This window comes from Chenopodium quinoa, unplaced genomic scaffold (assembly GCF_001683475.1).
Source record: "Chenopodium quinoa cultivar QQ74 unplaced genomic scaffold, ASM168347v1, whole genome shotgun sequence".
NCBI classification, from domain to species: domain Eukaryota; kingdom Viridiplantae; phylum Streptophyta; class Magnoliopsida; order Caryophyllales; family Amaranthaceae; genus Chenopodium; species Chenopodium quinoa.
The window spans coordinates 402,985-410,433 of NW_018743548.1; the positions used below are offsets into that span (position 1 = coordinate 402,985).

At 34.8% G+C, this 7,449-nt stretch overlaps 1 long non-coding RNA gene across 1 annotated transcript; it reads left to right on the forward strand.

The window, feature by feature from the left end:
* The first annotated feature begins 1,556 nt into the window (after positions 1–1,556).
* On the forward strand, positions 1,557–6,495 carry LOC110740248. The gene is made up of 8 exons (XR_002514997.1): positions 1,557–1,681; positions 1,790–1,915; positions 3,249–3,369; positions 3,568–3,653; positions 3,949–4,183; positions 4,533–4,721; positions 4,813–6,355; positions 6,482–6,495. It is a non-coding gene; the product is annotated as an uncharacterized LOC110740248 (long non-coding RNA).
* The last annotated feature ends 954 nt before the right edge of the window (positions 6,496–7,449 follow it).

Below are 7,449 nucleotides of genomic sequence, written 5' to 3' on the forward strand. Positions count from 1 at the left end.
TTTTACCTCAAATGTATTTATTTTCTAATCTTGTGAAAAATAAATAAAAAATATAACCTCTAATTTACTTAATATATTAAAGGAATATATTATGTTAATTATGTGAAATTTAAGACATTAATCAAAGTTGGTTGAGATGGTAAATGTATGACCTTATTTTGGAGGTTATAGGTTCGATTCTCGCTCAAAGCATAATTTATTTTGTTAAATGAAGTGGCAAACTTACGTGCCGCATATTCCTTTGGATAGTGATGTGGCATTGTGCAAATAGTTTGAAGATGTCACGTGACACCGCTCTTTTAAAAGGAACGCCTTTTAATATATAGTAAAGATTCCTATTATAGTTTCACTTGATAGATAGGTATAAAATACACTAATTTTCGCTTCTACTATATATTTACAATATCAAACCTAGTCTTCTCATTATGTCTTTGTTTTTTTTTATTTCAATTTATCTAATGAGAAGACTCACAATTTATTATGTTTTACCTAGATTAGATTTATTACACACAAATAAGTAAAAAAAAAAATTGTTTGCATTACACGAGACTAATCTAGTAGTCTTATTAAAGTTTAATCCGTAAATTAGTTTTAAAGTTGAATTTAAATATGAAGTAGCCCTAAACTTAACCTAATTTATGAACTAATCTAATAATCTTGCCATTTGCTCCTTTTAACGATCATACAAAGTACACGTGATAACTATTACGAAGTACGAGATTAGTAAGGTACAGTATTTGTTTGGTGTAGTGCGGACAAGGTGACCAAGTGGACAAGGCATATCTCATTACCACTGTGACAAATTATATATGTATAATTTATTAATTTGGGTTTTAATTGATACGAAGTATTAAAAAGTGTCTGGATGGTATTATGATTTTGGTTATAATTACGTTTGTACTAAACTTTGATTACTAGTTCTAAATAGTCAATAGGAAAAGTTGACGTTAATAATCTCAACTTTGCTCTATTTTCTTTTATTAATCCCAATTATGAATTACTCTGAAATAATCCCAACTTTGAGAGTTGTTTACTTTAGAGGTTGTTTACTTTATCCAATCTCAACTTCACTCAATTTTAACTTGTTAAATAAGTCGTATATGGTACATGTTTTTAGGGTCTTTTGTTGTTTTGGATTACTGTATAGTTTAATTGCTTTTTGGTTAATTAACATAACTTGGTTATAGCTTAGTTGAGTTTTAACGGTACTTATATTATGGGTTGTTCGGTATTTTTATGTATTTTTTATTTATATATTTTGGGCAATTATAGAAGTACAAAAATATTTTAGAAATTGGATGATCTTTAAAATGAAAATGGTGGTGTTGGGGTTTGTTGTGGCATTGGTGGTGTTGGGCATTATGGTGTTTGCTCTAGTAAGGAAAAAAATAAGCCGAATTGAGGGAAAGAGTTTCGCACCGGTTTTAATCAAACCGATGCGAAAAATGAGTTAATCGCACCGGTTCTCTTCAAACCGGTGCAAATCTATTGTGAAATAAAAAAAATTCCGGTCAATGTTCTTTCTTTCTCTTTCATTTTCTCGATCTTTCCTCCTCTCTCATCTGCCTCTCTCTCTCCTCCATTGAAGCGTACTCGAAATTCTCCATTGAAGGGGCTTCGCATTGATCAAATCGAACATGGTCGTATTCTCTGCTCCTTCAATGTTCCTCAACGTCTCCTGGTTCGTTTCTCTTTCTTCAATTTTTATGATAATTTTTGCTGGGTTTTGTAATTAGGGTTTCTAATTTGACTCTGAATCTCCGAAATTGTTTTGGGGATGGTATTGTAGAATACTACGAATACTCTTCATGGTGGCGCAATTGCGTCTTTGGTGGATTTAGTGGGTTTGGCTGTTGCTTCAAGCGGACGGCGCCTTCTAATCCGTGTATCCCCCATTGAAGAGGCAGCTTCTGAGGTAACTTGTTGTTTCTTTTCATAGTCATCATATCCATTTCATAATCTAGGGTTTATGTTTTATCTGATTCATTTTAATTGTCAATGCGGTAAGTTTAGGGTTCGAAATCTCAACTATTTTGATGTTTGAATCAAATTTCCCTCTGAATTTTCGACCCTAATTTGATAATTTAATCAAATAACCCTAAAAATCTGTGATTTTTCGAATTTTGATTGAATCAAATGGGGTTCTGTTGAATTTTGATTTGATTTGCATGTGAATAGTTTACTGTGCTTTTGATTGCGATGATTGCTTCCTGTCATCTTATGGATTGTTAATGATTGCTTACTGTCATTTGAATCAAAAATTAAGAAAAATTGTTGGTGAAATTCAATGAATTTGTGTATGAAATTAAAATACTCCAATGCAGATGCTTTTTCAAGTATAAGTTAGCTGTGTATAAACCACCTGGATATTCGATATAATATGCTGGTGTGTACGTTACATTGTTATGCCGTGTGCTATGATTGCTGGTGTCAGAGTAATATTCATTAAAAAAGTTGATGATGAAGAAACACCATATTATTATGATAGTGATGAATATGATGCTGCTGCTAAAAGTGATTTTGATATATCCGGGAGTATTACAGCCTGCTACAATAAAACATATTATGACAACCATCAGACTATTCTCTATAAGAAACCATGAAAGAAGCGTGATCAAGTGGTTCACGGTGTTCCTGTTAAGTTGTCTAGATATTTCGTGTACGTTCCAGCTTACTATCCCCTTGTATTTAATTTCAACATGGCTATCGCTACCATGGATTCTGGGGGGAAACACCAAACTGTTTTTTAGAAAATCAACACAATTTCAACCCTGTGATTGTGGAACATTTACTGAATATCTGTCTGCTGGAAACTTCGGTGTTTATACACTGCTATAAGGTATAAACCACCTGGATGTTCGATATAATATATATTTTAAAGATATCACGGCATCATAATACAAGAATTTAAAGTATAAGTTGTGTAAGATCTCTAACACTCCTTAACTCACATTACTCATCAACTCAATTATCCCTGAATTCCTGATGATAAGCTAGCATCTCTACTACGGGATTTGTGCAGTATAGGAGATGGCTTAGCTTACTGTTCATCAGTAAGAGCTACAATTCACAGTGTTTTAGTCTCAATTGGTTTAAGGTTACTAGCAAAAGAAGTATTTTGCATAAGAGTTAGATCATCATAAGGTGCATGTAGTAATCATGCGAATTTCTGCTTAATATTGACCATGAAACTTTCAGATAGATATTCACCATTCTAACAACATGAGAATTTTTGCATATATTTGTAGCCTATCGACTCAAACCTTCTGAAGTTGCTCATTCCAGTCGCAGTATGTCATGCTATAGGCCATGTTACCAGCAATGTCTCTTTTGCTGCTGTTGCGGTTTCTTTCACCCACACTATTAAAGGTGACACTTTAACTCTAATTTCCATTATGCAAGCAATATGCTACCATCCTTATAATTGTCTTAAAAACTTCTGTGCAACCGGTTTGGATCTATATTTTTTGTTGTGATCAGCCGATCTTTAGGGTGGACACCTGACTGACTACATTTGTATTTATAGTCTTTAATTCTTAATATGTGATTCTCTTTGCTATCATGCAGCTCTGGAGCCCTTTTTCAATGCTGCTGCTTCTCAATTCGTTCTCGGACAGTCTATCCCCATTACTCTCTGGCTCCAGTTGTAATTGGTAGGTATCTCTTCTTGGCTATCATCTTCATTCTGTTAAACACAGGAAGGGTAAAGTTACTAAATAGTAGTGAGCTCTCTTGACTTAAAGATTTTGGTTCTTATCTTGGCATGCAAAATTTTTGGTTGGGTTTAGAAGAGATAGCAAGATGATAAGTGGGTATGCTATACTTTTGTAAATGTTTATTGGCAAAAAAAGATGAATTGAGCCTGACTAAAAATGCCCTGCTTGTGTATCAGCATGAATGCATAAGCTGCAACTTTGTTTTAATCTGTGAGAAATATCCAAATTGCAGGTATGAGGATGCATTTATCCGCTTTGTTGATGAGATAAATGGAGTTGCTTCTTATCAGTGGTGGGAAGGATCGGTGCACAGCATTCTCTCTGTTCTAGCATATCCACTGGCATGGTCATGGCTGCAGTGGTGTTGAAAAAAGAAGCTACAGCGACTACATAAATTTGTCCGTTCAGAGTATGATCACTCCTGTTTACGTTCCTGTCACTCTCGTGCTCTTTATGAAGGGCTGAAGGTTTTTTTTTTTTTAACCTCCTTTCAATTTTCCATAGCAATTTTTGACTCTGCTTGGGTTTGTCCTCCATGTATGCTTGGCGATTTGGGTATCTTTTATTTGGAGATGGAAAAATGAAAGTATTCAGAAATTGACAAACAATTAAATGTTTTTCCCCCAGATTTTTAAGATGTATTTATGAATGAATCGTGTAGATGTTTCATTTTTTTTTATTAATGACAAGTGTTATAATAATGTGCTCACTTGGGAAGACTTTTTATAATAATACAGCTATCTGACTAGACCAACTCACTTATCAGTAGTTTGATTAAGGTTATCTGGCCTGATTTGACTTGGTTTACTGTTCCAGTTATCTGCTACTTCAGACTTGATGCTTGCATACCTGGACTTCTACCTGGGTGGAGATGAAAAACGATCGGACCTTCCTCCTTGTCTAAACCAGCGTTTACCTTTGACATTGATATTTGGAGGCGATGGAAGCTATATGGCTCCATTCTCTCTTCACAATGATAATGTTTTGACTAGCCTTATAAATCAGGTAAATATTATTTTTGCTTGAATTCAGTGTAGACTTGTGAGAATGTGAACTTTTGAATGAGTACTATATGCTCTTTGTCGCTCTGTTGCAGTCTATGCCACCCACAGTTTGGTATCGATTTGTTGCTGGTATCAATGCTCAATTGCGTCTTGTTCGTCGTGGACAACTGAAGTCAACCTTTGGACCTATTGTCAACTGGCTTGAAACCCTAGGTAACCCTGTCATTGGCATCCATGGCTTGAGAGTTGATCTGGGATGGTTTCAGCCATCTACTATTGGCTATTCTCAGTTTGGTCTTGTGGTGTGTCGAGCAAGAAATGTCCAGCCATCTGATGGTAATATCGACAGGTTCCTTCCTCCGAAGTCACCATCAAGGTAAAATGCAGAATGCCAAACTGATTTATGCCAGATGTTTACTTGCATTGAAATGCATGTATGCTCTGTTACCACTTTCTTCGGACCTTTCACTTCTCTTATACTTTAACGTATACCTCAAAACTCCTCCCTCCCCCCACCCCCTGGCTAAAAAGGGGGAAATTGAAAAGAAACATAGATGCTATGCCAAATTGTTGTCTTTTGGATCTATTCTAACTACTGAGAGACTTAAGAATATATTATTCTTGAAAAAATGGAGTTATGTTTAGTATTGTTTTGTTTTGGATATAGTCTAGTAATAGCGATATGCTGGACCGCTGGAGTTTGGAATTACCTTGATCTAGTGTCCTCCTCTAACCCCTGCTTAGTTCAATGACTAGTAGCAGGTACAGTTTTAGGTAATTAATGGAATGATGGCAATGACCTATACCTGCTTCTAGATGTTGGATGAAAATTAAATCCCATAGCCTGCAATTCCAAGAAATCTCTGTGTTGGTAATTGTATTAGGTGAGTTAAATGACTCCAGATGGTGGAATATGTATTCCAATTTAATATAGGGGGTGATAATGATGGGTATGGTGGTGCCGGCTGCCGACTACAACAATGGAAATTGGTAGTGATGGTCCAAGTGTGAGGATGAATTAGTCAAATATAATTTGAACTATTTTAACCCTGATTCCAAAGATGGCTGCTTTTTCTCTAATCCACCTATCCTCTTTGATTTTTTAGGTTATAGGTTTTGAGGGGCTTTATGGCATGGGTTTTGAAATGCCTTTTTTTTTTGGCTATTATACAAGTATGAGCTTGTTGATTCTAATCCCGTACTTATTTTTTGATGTGGGTGAACCAAACTTCCCCTTCGATCATATAGAAAAGACAAGTTTTCCTAGTTGGAAGTGATGGAAATATGGTCGAGGGATGGTAAAGGTCTAATCTAGAAATGGCTATAATGGGAGTAAGAACAAGAATACCACACCTGCAAAATCCTCCCGGGACAGTGATAAATCTATTTATAGTACAGTGCAGGTTATTATTATTTTGGTCAATTATGTAGGACAATGTAGGTTATTGCGAGCAATCTTCCTTTTGAATTTATATCATGCACTTGGGATCAAGATTAATTATGCACACTGCGCTCCCAAATTATGTTTTCGCATGAATTATAATTAAGGGTGTACCAACTGAAAAAGGGTGTACTAATCTCTATGCCTACATTTCCATAATTGCTCTATTTGTGTGCCTTCCCCCTGCAATAATTGTAAGTACACAGAAATGTTTTTCTTCAGCAAATCTACTGTTTTGTTTTCTTTTGATAAAATTGTGAGTTGTTCTGTCATTCTAATTGTTATTTTTTGTTCATGTTTGCTATGTATGATATATCCAGGTCGAGGGCCCTCACTTTTGAACATACTTGTGTAACCTTGTATTTTATTTTGTTTTATATTTTATTTTTTTGGACGAAAATTGTAGTATTACAGTCTTTTTTAATGAAAATATGTAACTTTATATATATATATGTTAGTGTTTCAATATCAATTTAAGTGAAAAAAATGTAAAAGAAAAAAAAAAAATTTTTTATCTCTTTTGGGGTATTTTGGGCACCGGTTTTGAACTAGAACCGGTGCTAAAAGTTTTTTTTTAATTTTTTGGGCCATTTTTCGCACCGGTTCACAGTAAGAACCGGTGCTAAAAGTTTTTATTTTTATTTTTTTGGGCCATTTTTCGCACCAGTTCATAGCAAGAATCGGTTCGATATCTTTTGGTTTTGGCATCCTTCAAATAAGGACTGGTTCCAAATCGGTGCAAAATGGGTGATTTGAATTGGTGGCCATTTGTATTTTTCACCTAGTGTTGTTTAATTGTTTTGAAGCTGAGGTTTTCGCCATTGATAAAGAAAAATGAATCCATGGTTGTCGGATTGTTATCTCAGTGATAGAATATATGATAAATATTTTAGATATTATTATGTATAGAAGGATATGATTTTGTGAATATTTGGTACTATTGTTTATTGTGATAATGTCATGCAATTTATTTATCTCATAATCTCGTACATCACCAATGCACCAAGCACGTCGAAACGGATATTCATTTCGTCCGAGAAAAGGTGGCGTTGAGGAATGTACGAGTCTTACACGTTCTATCACGTTATCAGTTTGTAGACATTTTCACGAAAGACCTACCTCAACAACTATTTTTGGAATTCAGATCCGGTTTCTGTATACGTCCTCCTCCTGCTATAACTGCGGGGGTGTGATAGAATATTGGATAAATATTCTAGATATTATTCTGTATAGAATGATATAGTTTTGTGAATATTTTGTAAATATCTTTTGAGATTCCCTAACGAGA